This window comes from Pseudophryne corroboree, chromosome 9, assembly GCF_028390025.1.
Source record: "Pseudophryne corroboree isolate aPseCor3 chromosome 9, aPseCor3.hap2, whole genome shotgun sequence".
In the NCBI taxonomy this organism is placed as follows: domain Eukaryota; kingdom Metazoa; phylum Chordata; class Amphibia; order Anura; family Myobatrachidae; genus Pseudophryne; species Pseudophryne corroboree.
The window spans coordinates 175,532,784-175,546,420 of NC_086452.1; the positions used below are offsets into that span (position 1 = coordinate 175,532,784).

At 44.4% G+C, this 13,637-nt stretch overlaps 1 pseudogene; it reads right to left on the reverse strand.

Moving 5' to 3' along the window:
- Positions 1-5,699: 5,699 nt before the first annotated feature.
- On the reverse strand, positions 5,700-5,818 carry LOC134964885 (5S ribosomal RNA; annotated as a pseudogene).
- Positions 5,819-13,637: the final 7,819 nt, after the last annotated feature.

Consider the following 13,637-nt stretch of genomic DNA (forward strand, 5'->3'; position numbering starts at 1 on the left):
ACTTTTGACCTGCAGCCCTCACTGCTGCAGCACCTCTCTCTGCCCCGGATGCTGTAGCGCCTCTTTCTGCCCCAGCTGCTGCAGCACCACTTTCTGCCTCTGCTGCTGCAGACTTCTCTCTGCCCCGGCTGCTGCAGAACCTCTCTCTACACTGATGCTGCAGCACCTCTCTCTGCATTAGAAGTTGCAACATAACATATATAAATGGCTCTTTTGTGGTGTAACGTGTATAATGGGCTCTGCTGTGGCATAACCTGTATAAGTGGCTCTAATGTGGCATAATGTGTATATGGGGCTCTACTGTGGCATAATGTGTATAAATGGCTCTTCTGGGGTGTAACATGTATAAGCGTCTCTACTGTGTGATGTAAAGTGATTAACGGAAACTACTGTGCGGTATAATGTGAATTGGTACTATTCTGTGGTCACACTCCTTCCCCATGAATCCACAACCCTGTTTTGAACTTGGTGAGGGCGGGCAGTGCCCATAGGAAACTTTCGCGATGAGCTCTACAAGGTCCTGTCACCAATTTAGAATTTTTAAATATTTTTTATTTTCAAATGTAATATGCCACCACATATTGGCCAGGCCCCCAATTCAGTACAGGGGAGGGGGCGCCGAATCATACCCTTGCTCCAGGCACCATGGCGCCTAGTTACACCTCTGAGAATAGCTGTGCATAATCGTGCTCTGATTAACTGATTTCAAATCCCTATCACTAGATAGGATAATCCATAACTTTTTTGTTTGTTGTTTAACACAGTCACTTCCCTGATTGAAGTGATTGACCCATGTGATAGTATTAGGTTTAGACTTCTTTTCTCTGGCTTGTAGTAGTGATTCTCTGGATTTTCTAAGGGCTTTGTTTTTCTGTTGTAGTATCACAGTTTTAGAATAGCCTCGCTGCTCAAATTTCACTACCATTTCATCCAGTTTAGCTGGTAATGTAGTTCTATCACTGGTAATTCTACATGTTCTCAGAAATTGTGAGTATGAAAGACTGGTTTTAAGGGAAATTGGGTGACAACTGTTGTTGTGTAATAAAGTATTGCGGTCAGTTACCTTAGAAAAAATGCTTGTATAAATAGTAGCATTTTCAATGGAGATAGTGACATTTAAATAATTTACTGACTTCTCCTGAATATCATAAGCAAAGCTCACCGGATGTTTAAGATTATTATGTTCCTCGAAGATCTTTATCAGAGCCTGTTTAGAACCTGTCCAAAAGATTACTTAATCATCTATGTATCTAAGATACAAAAATATATGCTTAGAAACAGTTTGATCAGTAAAAAAAGATATCTTTCTCTACTTTGAACATGTAGCTATTGGCCAGGGAAGGCGCGACCGCCGATCCCATCGCACACCCGGCTATCCGGAGAAAAATCTCTGTTGAAATAAAAATAGGTTTTTTTTGTTAAAGTTAATTCCAAAAGCATAATAAACAAATCAATATCAGGTCCTGAGTAGTAGGGGTTGTTACTGATAAGTCTGCGTACTGCCTGTAACCCAGCTTCATGTGGTATGCAGGTGTAAAAACTTTTTACATCTGCTGTACATAGCACAATATTAGGGGGTAGTTCTGGTAGTTTCCCTAAATTATTTAATAATGTTGTAGTATCTTTAAGAACTGTGTTTTCATGCTGCACGCATTGCTGGAGATAAGAATTCAAAAATACTGATAATGTATGCTATAAAGATCCCCTAGCAGATATGATAGGTCTGACAGGGGTCTCTCCAAAGATTTGTGTATCTTTGGGACAGTATACATCAAAGGGGTCATAGGAAATTCAGTTACTAATGCTCTATACAAATTCTCTGTCAATAATGAATCAGTAACTGCTTGTTTAAGAATCCCATCGAGTTCCTTTTTAAAGGTACCCTAAGGGTTACTTCTAAGTTTCACATAAGTGGCAGCATTTGCTAATTGAGATACATCTCCTGTACATAATCCTGTAAATTTTGGGCAGTAATAGGACCCCCATTATCAGACGGTCTAATTACTGTACTATTACATTCACTTAATGCTTTAAGGACCTTTCTCTGTTCAGCATTCAGATTATTCGATCTAGAGACATAACTTGACATTTCAGGAAACACAGAATCAATGAGAACCCTTGTAAATGTATTAATAGAAGGATTATTAACATGAGGACTAAAAGTGGATCTAGGTTGTAAAACGCTTGCAATTTTTTTGGAATAGTTCGTACATCAGAGCATTTTTCGTTATCAGCAAAAAATTCATTTGAACATAAAGTTTGATTCAATTTAAAAGTCTCAACCTGCCATTTGAATGGATCAAAGCGTACAGACGGTACAAACGATAATCCGAGAATTAATACCTGTAATTCTGTAGGAGTTAAATCCCGGTCTGGGAGATTAAACACTAAATCCGGCGGGGCAGCGGCGGACGCCTTCCTCTGCCTTTCATTCTGTCCCGCTCTTCTCGTGCACCTTCTCTTGAATGAGAGAGGGGGGTGATCTGGTCTGTACTCCTAAAGGGAACGATGATGTTACTGGAAAAAGCGAGGTATTGTCTTGGTCGCTAGCAACATTAGACTCAACTGATGAATCTGTATATGAATGTTGATAGCGTCTACGACGTGCTCTATATTGGTTAAAGTTGTCACGTGCACCCATCAACCAGGAGTACACCCTTTGTTTCTCATAGTCATCATCCACTTTTTGCATCTTTGCTTTCTTAAATTTTATGAGCTCTTTAGTATACTGGTCCAACTGGTTGTTTCATTTTTCCAACCAATTAGTAGTTCGATCTGTTTTCTGGTCTTTGTTATATTGGCTTTAATGAGGTCACGTGTAACAGTCAATTCACGTGTGGCTTCTTCAATTATCAATAGTACTAAGTCCAGGGAGCACTTATTCAAGATTGCCACCCATTTTTTACAAAATGAAATATTGTGTCGTCCAGTAGTGGGGATATTTTCAATTCAGAACCCCCGTGTGATTTTTTTATTACGGTAATAATCCAAGAGTGTTATACCGTGGTTAGGATAATCAATTTCACGTTTTTTTCATTCAAAGTAATTCTCTATACAGATCTTCAGAAGAAAGAGTATCATTGTCACTGAGAGATTGAGTATACAGGATATTAGCAGCCTCTGCATCTAAGAAGCTAAATTGGTTTCCAATCTGCAGTTTGATTCCTGTTTGTTCATTATCCTGTTCCATTGTAATTCAAATAAAAGTTGTCATGAGGTAATCTCCTGAAATGTATTTCACCACAAAACGTGCACCGAGTAAGTGTCAAACTATGAAAGTACATACAGGTAAGGTGCTGTATACCTGGATTGAATAAACCTTTAGCTGGGTGCCTTGCTAAACTGCTGTTTGATCAGGACCATCAAATGCAGATGATATGAAGAATTCGATAGAGCCGGCACTCCCTTGCTTCACATAACAATTGCATCCTGGTGCCTTCCTGGAAAAGCTGTCGAGCTCGGTAGGGTCCAAGAATGTGGAAGCGTGTGGCGGCACTCTAGATGACTGAATACAAAACGAAAGACGTCCCGTTGTAATCAATGTTTCAACGCTTTCTTTATTTGTGCGTTTTCATCAGAATACAAACAAGAAATGAACCAAGTCCCGCATTTATGTGCAAGGAACACCAAAGTATATATAAAAAATTATGTCCGGCACTCCAAAATCAGCTTATTACAACTTCCCCGGATGCTGTACAACAAAAGGTATGTTTACAAGCAGGATATCACGGTAGGTACTCCTGGGGTTAAGATCAGTGAAAACTCAGAGGCTGCTGGTTTGCTAAATCAACGTTTCAGGGATTTGCAAGTCCCTGAAACATTGACTTAGCAAACCAGCTGCCTCTGAGTCTTCATAGATATTTACCCCAGGAATGCCTTCCGAGATTTCCTGTATATATATATATATATATATATGTTCCTGTATATATATATATATATATAAGAAATGGGGGGATAGGGGTACCGGCGACAAGTGTGTCTAAAAACAAGGTTTTTGTATGCTTTAAAAAAGCCAAAAGATATTATAAAATTATAAAAAAATTTTTTTAATATATACGAGAGTAAAAACAGTTTCAAAAATGGTTTTAAAATACAAGGACATTTTTTCATATAAAACTATACGAGAAATAAAAGGATAGGACTTCAAACTTAACTTGAAAACAGTGGGTGGTCAGTACAGGCCCAACGCGTTTCGTCTCAGCAGACTTCTTCAAGGGGTAGGGACAGAATGAAGGTGCATGTCTATTTATACCCATATCACTTAGTTGGAGGGTTGTGACATCATAATAGATCATGTGATATAATTATACATTATACGTTACAAAAGTTAACAAAGCTCATTTCACATCAAAGCTAGAGTAAGAACCAGGTCAGATATACTTAATATTACTAAAAACGAGTGGATTACATCAGTAAAAAAACATTTAAAATCATCCACAGTGCAATTTGGAGTCACTTCCGCCACACTTCCGGTGACGGAGGACTCCGCTCGTCACTTCTGCCCCACTTCCGGCGGTGACTGCACATGCGTCCGCGGTGGCTCCCGGCTTCACAGGTCCCATTGCGCTTGCGCCCGCGGCTGTTCTGCGCTGCTTCTAGACAGAGGGAGGTGTTCTGGCTTCTTAAACTGCATCAGACAGAGTCCATTTCTGTGTGGGATGCTTGGAATACTTTTCAATAGGGCTGCGGCGGCCATCTTTAAGTAGATACGTGGACACTCCTAGGATCCAGGCACATTGGTTTCCATAGCAACGGGTTACATACATGGAATAATAGAAACAAGTGGTAATTTCAAAGTAGTGGTAAGTATGCATATTAGAGGCACAGTTTTCATAGCAACAGCGCAAAATAAACAGATATACTATATTTAACCATTGCCAGTATGCTAAAGGTGCTAGTGCAATATAAATGAATCTGGGCGGGATGTACTAAAGCAAAAATGCGGTAAAACCCCCGAAAAAGTTTTTCATATTTACTAAGACCCTACCGCAGCGTTTTCGGCGTCCAGGGTTTCGCCATCTCTGGATGGCGAAACCCTATAGAAGCCTATGGGCTTCTTTTCGCCGACCGCCGCAACCCGCCGACACCGTCGACCCCCGCCGCAGACGCCGACCCCCCTTCCCCCTGGCTTACCTTCCTCCAGGCTGCCCTGGACCCGGAAGGTAGTGTCCTCCTCCCCCTAGCAACGCAGCCGGACGTCCTTCCGGCTGCAGGGGGGAGGAGCCTGCTGCTGCTTCCCTGTATCTAGCCAGTGTGGGGACCCCGGGGAGGTGACGGAGACCCCCCGCAGACCACCTAACAGGTATCGCCGGGGGCCTCCGTCACCGCATCGCGATGTTGATCGCATATGTTAGTACATATGCGATCAACATCGCTGCGGTAACCGGCGAGGGGCGGCGATGTATGTTAATACATCCCGCCCTCTATAAGTGACCTAAGATATTACTAATGATAATAATAGTGCAAATATAACCGTAAGGATTATTTAGATGATACGCCCCGTGACTATGAAAAAAAATATAAATATATATATATATATATATATATATATATAAAACAGGTGCATGAGGCTCTGTATAAGTACATCAGAGGGAACAGTGTATCCGAATATTAATAAACTGTGATATTAAAATTACCAAACTACGTGATTCTTTACTGGTGCTGTTATTTGGTGAATATTCATTGGAAATCGTCTTTCATCAATACAGTACCTGATCTTCCCAGGTAGTCTCCCTCCCTGGTACTGGTCAGGCCCGGACACTGCTTAGCTTCCAAGATCAGGTGAGATTGGGCGTACCAGTGTGGTTTGACTGTACGTGAATTTTAACAGACACCATGACACCAAGAACCAGGTTGTCACTAAAATATGTGATTCTATATTGGTGCTGCTATATGGTCAATATTTATATATATTACTACTTGTTTCTATTATTCCATGTATGTAACCCGTTGCTATGGAAACCGATGTGCCTGGATCCTAGGAGTGTCCGCGTATCTACTTAAAGATGGCCGCCGCAGCCCTATTGAAAAGTATTCCAAGCATCCCACACAAAATGGACTCTGTCTGATGCAGTTTAAGAAGCCAGAACACCTCCCTCTGTCTAGAAGCAGCTCAGAACAGCCGCGGGCGCATGCGCAATGGGACCTGTGAAGCCGGGAGCCACCGCGGGCGCATGTGCAGTCACCGCCGGAAGTGGGGCAGAAGTGACGAGCGGAGTCCTCCGTCACCGGAAGTGTGGCGGAAGTGACTCCAAATTGCACTGTGGATGATTTTAAATGTTTTTTTTACTGATGTAATCCACTCGTTTTTAGTAATATTAAGTATATCTGACCTGGTTCTTACTCTAGCTTTGATGTGAAATGAGCTTTGTTAACTTTTGTAACGTATAATGTATAATTATATCACATGATCTATTATGATGTCACAACCCTCTAACTAAGTGATATGGGTATAAATAGACATGCAGCTTCATTCTGTCCCTACCCCTTGAAGAAGTCTGCTGAGACGAAACGCGTTGGGCCTGTACTGACCACCCACTGTTTTCAAGTTAAGTTTGAAGTCCTATTCTTTTATTTCTCGTATAGTTTTATATGAAAAAATTTCCTTGTATTTTAAAACCATTTTTGAAACTGTTTTTACTCTCGTATATATTAAAAATTTATTTTTATAATTTTATAATATCTTTTGGCTTTTTTAAAGCATACAAAAACTTTGTTTTTAGCCACACTTGTCGCCGGTACCCCTATCCCCCCATTTCTTATACTTTTTAACAATAGTATACCAGTGTTACATTTTTAGGGTCGGACTGACACCATTTCATAAGGTTACGTGGGCTTTTAGCTTTTTATTGAAATTTTATAATTCGTTTACATAGTTTTACTGAGATTTTTACCTCACAAGTGGCGCTATACTTTCTTTTTGCAAATTTTTTTTATTGGTATATTTGTATAGCAGCCTGGTGGGCTAAGATATCCAGTACCAAACAAATATGTTTGGAAACAATGATCGTACGACTAAAAGAAATGATTTATGCCTAAAAATATTTAATGAGAGTAAAACAGGTAATGTTCCCACGCCAACACGAGTTCTAGATGACTTGGTTTGGGGAATGGAAAAACTCCTTATAATAAGAATTTACTTACCGATAATTCTACTTCTCATAGTCCGTAGTGGATGCTGGGGACTCCGAAAGGACCATGGGGAATAGCGGCTCCGCAGGAGACTGGGCGCAAAAGTAAAAAGCTTTAGGACTACCTGGTGTGCACTGGCTCCTCCCCCTATGACCCTCCTCCAAGCCTCAGTTAGGATACTGTGCCCGGACGAGCGTACACAATAAGGAAGGATTTTGAATCCCGGGTAAGACTCTTACCAGCCACACCAATCACACCGTACAACTTGTGATTTGAACCCAGTTAACAGCATGATAACAGAGGAGCCTCTGAAAAGATGGCTCACAACAACAATAACCCGATTTTTGTAACAATAACTATGTACAAGTAATGCAGACAATCCGCACTTGGGATGGGCGCCCAGTATCCACTACGGACTATGAGAAATAGAATTATCGGTAAGTAAATTCTTATTTTCTCTAACGTCCTAGTGGATGCTGGGGACTCCGAAAGGACCATGGGGATTATACCAAAGCTCCCAAACGGGCGGGAGAGTGCGGATGACTCTGCAGCACCGAATGAGAGAACTCCAGGTCCTCCTCAGCCAGGGTATCAAGTTTGTAGAATTTAGCAAACGTGTTTGCCCCTGACCAAGTAGCTGCTCGGCAAAGTTGTAAAGCCGAGACCCCTCGGGCAGCCGCCCAAGATGAGCCCACTTTCCTTGTGGAATGGGCTTTTACAGATTTTGGCTGTGGCAGGCCTGCCACAGAATGTGCAAGCTGAATTGTACTACAAATCCAACGAGCAATAGTCTGCTTAGAAGCAGGAGCACCCAACTTGTTGGGTGCATACAGGATAAACAGCGAGTCAGATTTTCTGACTCCAGCCGTCCTGGAAACATATATTTTCAGGGCCCCGACTACGTCCAGTAACTTGGAATCCTCCAAGTCCCTAGTAGCCGCAGGCACCACAATAGGCTGGTTTAAGTGAAATGCTGAAACCACCTTAGGGAGAAATTGAGGACGAGTCCTCAATTCTGCCCTGTCCGTATGAAAAATTAGGTAAGGGCTTTTATAGGATAAAGCCGCCAATTCTGAAACACGCCTGGCTGAAGCCAGGGCTAACAGCATTACCACTTTCCATGTGAGATATTTTAAGTCCACAGTGGTGAGTGGTTCAAACCAATGTGATTTTAGGAACCCCAAAACTACATTGAGATCCCAAGGTGCCACTGGAGGCACAAAAGGAGGCTGTATATGCAGTACTCCCTTGACAAACGTCTGAACTTCAGGAACAGAAGCTAGTTCTTTTTGGAAGAATATTGACAGGGCCGAAATTTGAACCTTAATGGACCCTAATTTTAGGCCCATAGACAGTCCTGTTTGCAGGAAATGCAGGAATCGACCCAGTTGAAATTCCTCTGTAGGGGCCTTCCTTGCCTCGCACCACGCAACATATTTTCGCCAAATACGGTGATAATGTTGTACGGTCACATCCTTCCTGGCTTTGATCAGGGTAGGGATGACTTCATCCGGAATGCCTTTTTCCTTCAGGATCCGGCGTTCAACCGCCATGCCGTCAAACGCAGCCGCGGTAAGTCTTGGAACAGACATGGTCCCTGCTGGAGCAGGTCCTTTCTTAGAGGTAGAGGCCACGGGTCTTCCGTGAGCATCTCTTGAATTTCCGGGTACCAAGTCCTTCTTGGCCAATCCGGAGCCACGAGTATAGTCTTTACTCATCTCCTTCTTATGATTCTCAGTACTTTTGGTATGAGAGGAAGAGGAGGGAACACATACACTGACTGGTACACCCACGGTGTTACCAGAGCGTCCACAGCTATTGCCTGAGGGTCCCTTGACCTGGCGCAATATCTGTCCAGTTTTTTGTTGAGGCGGGACGCCATCATGTCCACCTTTGGTTTTTTCCAACGGTTCACAATCATGTGGAAGACTTCTGGGTGAAGTCCCCACTCCCCCGGGTGAAAATCGTGTCTGCTGAGGAAGTCTGCTTCCCAGTTGTCCACTCCCGGAATGAACACTGCTGACAGTGCTATCACATGATTTTCCGCCCAGCGAAGAATCCTTGCCACTTCCGTCATTGCCCTCCTGCTTCTTGTGCCGCCCTGTCTGTTTACGTGGGCGACTGCCGTGATGTTGTCCGACTGGATCAACACCGGCTGACCCTGAAGCAGAGGTCTTGCCTGACTTAGGGCATTGTAAATGGCCCTGAGTTCCAGGATATTTATGTGAAGTGACGTTTCCATGCTTGACCACAAGCCCTGGAAATTTCTTCCCTGTGTGACTGCTCCCCAGCCCCTCAGGCTGGCATCCGTGGTCACCAGGACCCAATCCTGAATGCCGAATCTGCGGCCCTCTAGGAGATGAGCACTCTGTAACCACCACAGGAGAGACACCCTTGTCCTTGGAGACAGGGTTATCCGCTGATGCATTTGAAGATGCGATCCGGACCATTTGTCCAGCAGATCCCACTGAAAAGTTATTGCGTGGACTCTGCCGAATGGAATCGCTTCGTAAGAAGCCACCATCTTTCCCAGGACCCTTGTGCATTGATGTACTGACACTTGGCCTGGTCTTAGGAGGTTCCTGACTAGGTCGGATAACTCCCTGGCTTTCTCTTCCGGGAGAAACACCTTTTTCTGTACTGTGTCCAGAATCATTCCTAGGAACAGCAGACGTGTCGTCGGAATCAGCTGCGATTTTGGAATATTTAGAATCCATCCGTGCTGTCGTAGTACTACTTGAGATAGTGCTACTCCGACCTCTAACTGTTCTCTGGACCTTGCCCTTATCAGGAGATCGTCCAAGTAAGGGATAATTAAGACGCCTTTTCTTCGAAGAAGAATCATCATTTCGGCCATTACCTTGGTAAAGACCCGGGGTGCCGTGGACAATCCAAACGGCAGCGTCTGAAACTGATAGTGACAGTTCTGTACCACAAACCTGAGGTACCCTTGGTGAGAAGGGCAAATTGGGACATGGAGGTAAGCATCCTTGATGTCCAGAGACACCATATAGTCCCCTTCTTCTAGGTTCGCTATCACTGCTCTGAGTGACTCCATCTTGAACTTGAACCTTTTTATGTAAGTGTTCAAGGATTTCAGATTTAAAATGGGTCTCACCGAGCCGTCCGGCTTCGGTACCACAAACAGTGTGGAATAATACCCCTTTCCCTTTTGTAGGAAGGGTACCTTGATTATCACTTGCTGGGAATACAGCTTGTGAATGGCTTCCAATACCGCCTCCCTGTCGGGGGGAGACGTTGGTAAAGCAGACTTCAGGAACCGGCGAGGGGGAGACGTCTCGAATTCCAATTTGTACCCCTGAGATACTACCTGCAGGATCCAGGGGTCCACTTGCGAGTGAGCCCACTGCGCGCTGAAATTCTTGAGATGGGCCCCCACCGTCTTGCCTGAGTCCGCTTGTAAGGCCCCAGCGTCATGCTGAGGACTTGGCAGAAGCGGGGGAGGGCTTCTGTTCGTGGGAAGAGGCTGTCTGCTGCAGTCTTTTTCCCCTTCCTCTGCCCCGGGGCAGATATGAGTGGCCTTTTGCCCGCTTGCCCTTATGGGGACGAAAGGACTGAGCCTGAAAAGACGGTATCTTTTTCTGCTGTGAGGTGACTTGGGGTAAAAAGGTGGATTTCCCAGCCGTTGCCGTGGCCACCAGGTCCGATAGACCGACCCCAAATAACTCCTCCCCTTTATACGGCAATACTTCCATATGCCGTTTGGAATCCGCATCACCTGACCACTGTCGCGTCCATAACCCTCTTCTGGCAGAAATGGACATCGCACTTACTCTTGATGCCAGAGTGCAAATATCCCTCTGTGCATCACGCATATATAGAAATGCATCCTTTAAATGCTCTATAGTCAATAATATATTGTCCCTGTCCAGGGTATCAATATTTTCAGTCAGGGAATCCGACCAAGCCACCCCAGCACTGCACATCAAGGCTGAGGCGATTGCTGGTCGCAGTATAATACCAGTATGTGTGTATATACTTTTTAGGATATTTTTCAGCTTCCTATCAGCTGGTTCCTTGAGGGCGGCCGTATCAGGAGACGGTAACGCCACTTGTTTTGATAAGCGTGTGAGCGCCTTATCCACTCTAGGGGGTGTTTCCCAACGCGCCCTAACCTCTGGCGGGAAAGGGTATAATGCCAATAATTTTTTAGAAATTAGCAGTTTTTTATCGGGGGAAACCCACGCTTCATCACACACCTCATTTCATTCATCTGATTCAGGAAAAACTACGGGTAGTTTTTTCACACCCCACATAATACCCTTTGTTGTGGTACTTGTAGTATCAGAAATGTTCAAAACCTCCTTCATTGCCGTGATCATGTAACGTGTGGCCCTACTGGAAAATACGTTTGTTTCCTCACCGTCGACACTGGAGTCAGTGTCCGTGTCAGTGTCTGTATCGACCTGAGGTAACGGGCGTTTTATAGCCCCTGACGGTGTTTGAGACGCCTGTACAGGTATTAACTGATTTGCCGGCTGTCTCATGTCGTCAACAGTCTTTTGTAAAGTGCCGACACTATCACGTAATTCTTTCCATAAGACCATCCAGTCAGGTGTCGACTCCCTAGGGGGTGACATCACTAACACAGGCAATTGCTCTGCCTCCACACCATTTTCCTCCTCATACATGTCGACACAGCGTACCGACACACAGCACACACACACAGGGAATGCTCTGATAGAGGACAGGACCCCACTAGCCCTTTGGGGAGACAGAGGGAGAGTTTGCCAGCACACACCAGAGCACTATATATATACAGGGATAACCTTATATAAGTGTTTTTCCCTAATATAGCTGCTGTATATATTAATATGCCAATTTAGTGCCCCCCCTCTCTTGTTTTACCCTGTTTCTGTAGTGCAGGACTGCAGGGGAGAGTCAGGGAGCCTTCCTCCAACGGAGCTGTGAGGAAAAAATGGCGCCAGTGTCACGGCGGCCTTTCTCCCGCTTTTTAATGGAAAAATTGGCAGGGGTTAAATGCATCCATATAGCCCAGGAGCTATATGTGATGTATTTTTTTGCCAAAAAAAAGGTTTTTTATAGCGTCTCAGGGCGCCCCCCCCCCAGCGCCCTGCACCCTCAGTGACCGGAGTGTGAAGTGTTAATTCATATGTTGTAGCGCTCAACCTGTGCGAATGTGTAAATGATGATGCTGTGAAACTAGAATTCTGAAAAATAATTCAAGGTTTTTATTGTTAATAAAGTACACAAGCATATATTTCGTGTACATGCATTCAGAAATTATGAGTGTATGGTTTGAAAAAAAAAATATATATACATATATATGATCGAGATTATATATATATATATATTGCTTGAAAAAACTGTATATATATATATATATATCAAGAGGAAAAAATGTTGAAAAACCGTACAGGCTGAAAAAAAGGAGGAAAATTATAAAGAATGAAAAAAATGAAAAAAATGAAAAAAGTGAAAAAATAAAAAAAAATCAAAGGAAAACAGAGGAATTGTCTCTTTGGCTGTGACCCAGCTGATTAAGTTATTTAAATAGTTGTGCAGCATTAAAAGTCATTCACATAGTAGTCAGCGGCGTCCCGCTGACTGCACGGTTCGAGCAGGCTGATGGTGACTTGCTTAACGGTGATTGCGGTGTTTCCCCGGGGTTCTGGGTGCGCCTGGTGCGCCTGGTGCGGGGAGGGTAAGGGGACAGGGAGTACCGGACTGTGTATGCCCCGTGGGAGGACGCACTCACCCTGTCCTGGTTCGGACAGTGATGGAGGATCCAGCCACCACAGGGATTGAACTAGCGGTGATCCGCAGTGTAGGCTTGTTTAGAGCCGTCACTGCGCTTCATCCGCCGGGCCCGGAGCTGCTACCTCTCTCTCCCCCCTCCTACGCTGGTCGACTCGGCAATACACCCCACCGGCTTACCTTCCTCCTTCTGATGTTTCTCCGTCGCTGGTGTCTGCTTCCGGGTAGGGGAATCACGTGATCCCCGCTCGGCAATGTTCTGCAGGATTTCTGCGGCTCGTGCTGTCAGTGCGGTTTCAATGTGGATGAGGTAGTCTGAAGGTATAGGCCCAACGCGTTTCAACCCTCTAGGGGTCTTCTTCCAGGGATGTGTAGGTAATGTTCATGGATCGGGTCTCCCTTAAAAAGGGGGGATTGATTCAATCTCATTGGTTTGCGTGTCAGTATCCGCCTCCTTTTGGTTTTGTCTGTTCCTTATTGGTCTAACTGGACTTCAATCAAGTTGGATTGACATTGATAGGTGCTTGGAGTGTGATCACAGTATGGGATGAGAGTGTGAAGTGTGCTGAGAGCAATGGCGCACAGCTGCGGTGCTGTGCGCTACCTGATTGAAGACAGGACGTCTTCTGCCGCCGATTTTCGGTGCAGTGAGCCTGTTGCCAGCAGGTCTCACTGAAAATAAAAAAACCTACTTTAAACTTTTACACTAAGCAGCTCAGGAGAGCCCCTTAGCCTGCACCCGTCTCGTTCGGGCACAAAAATCTAAC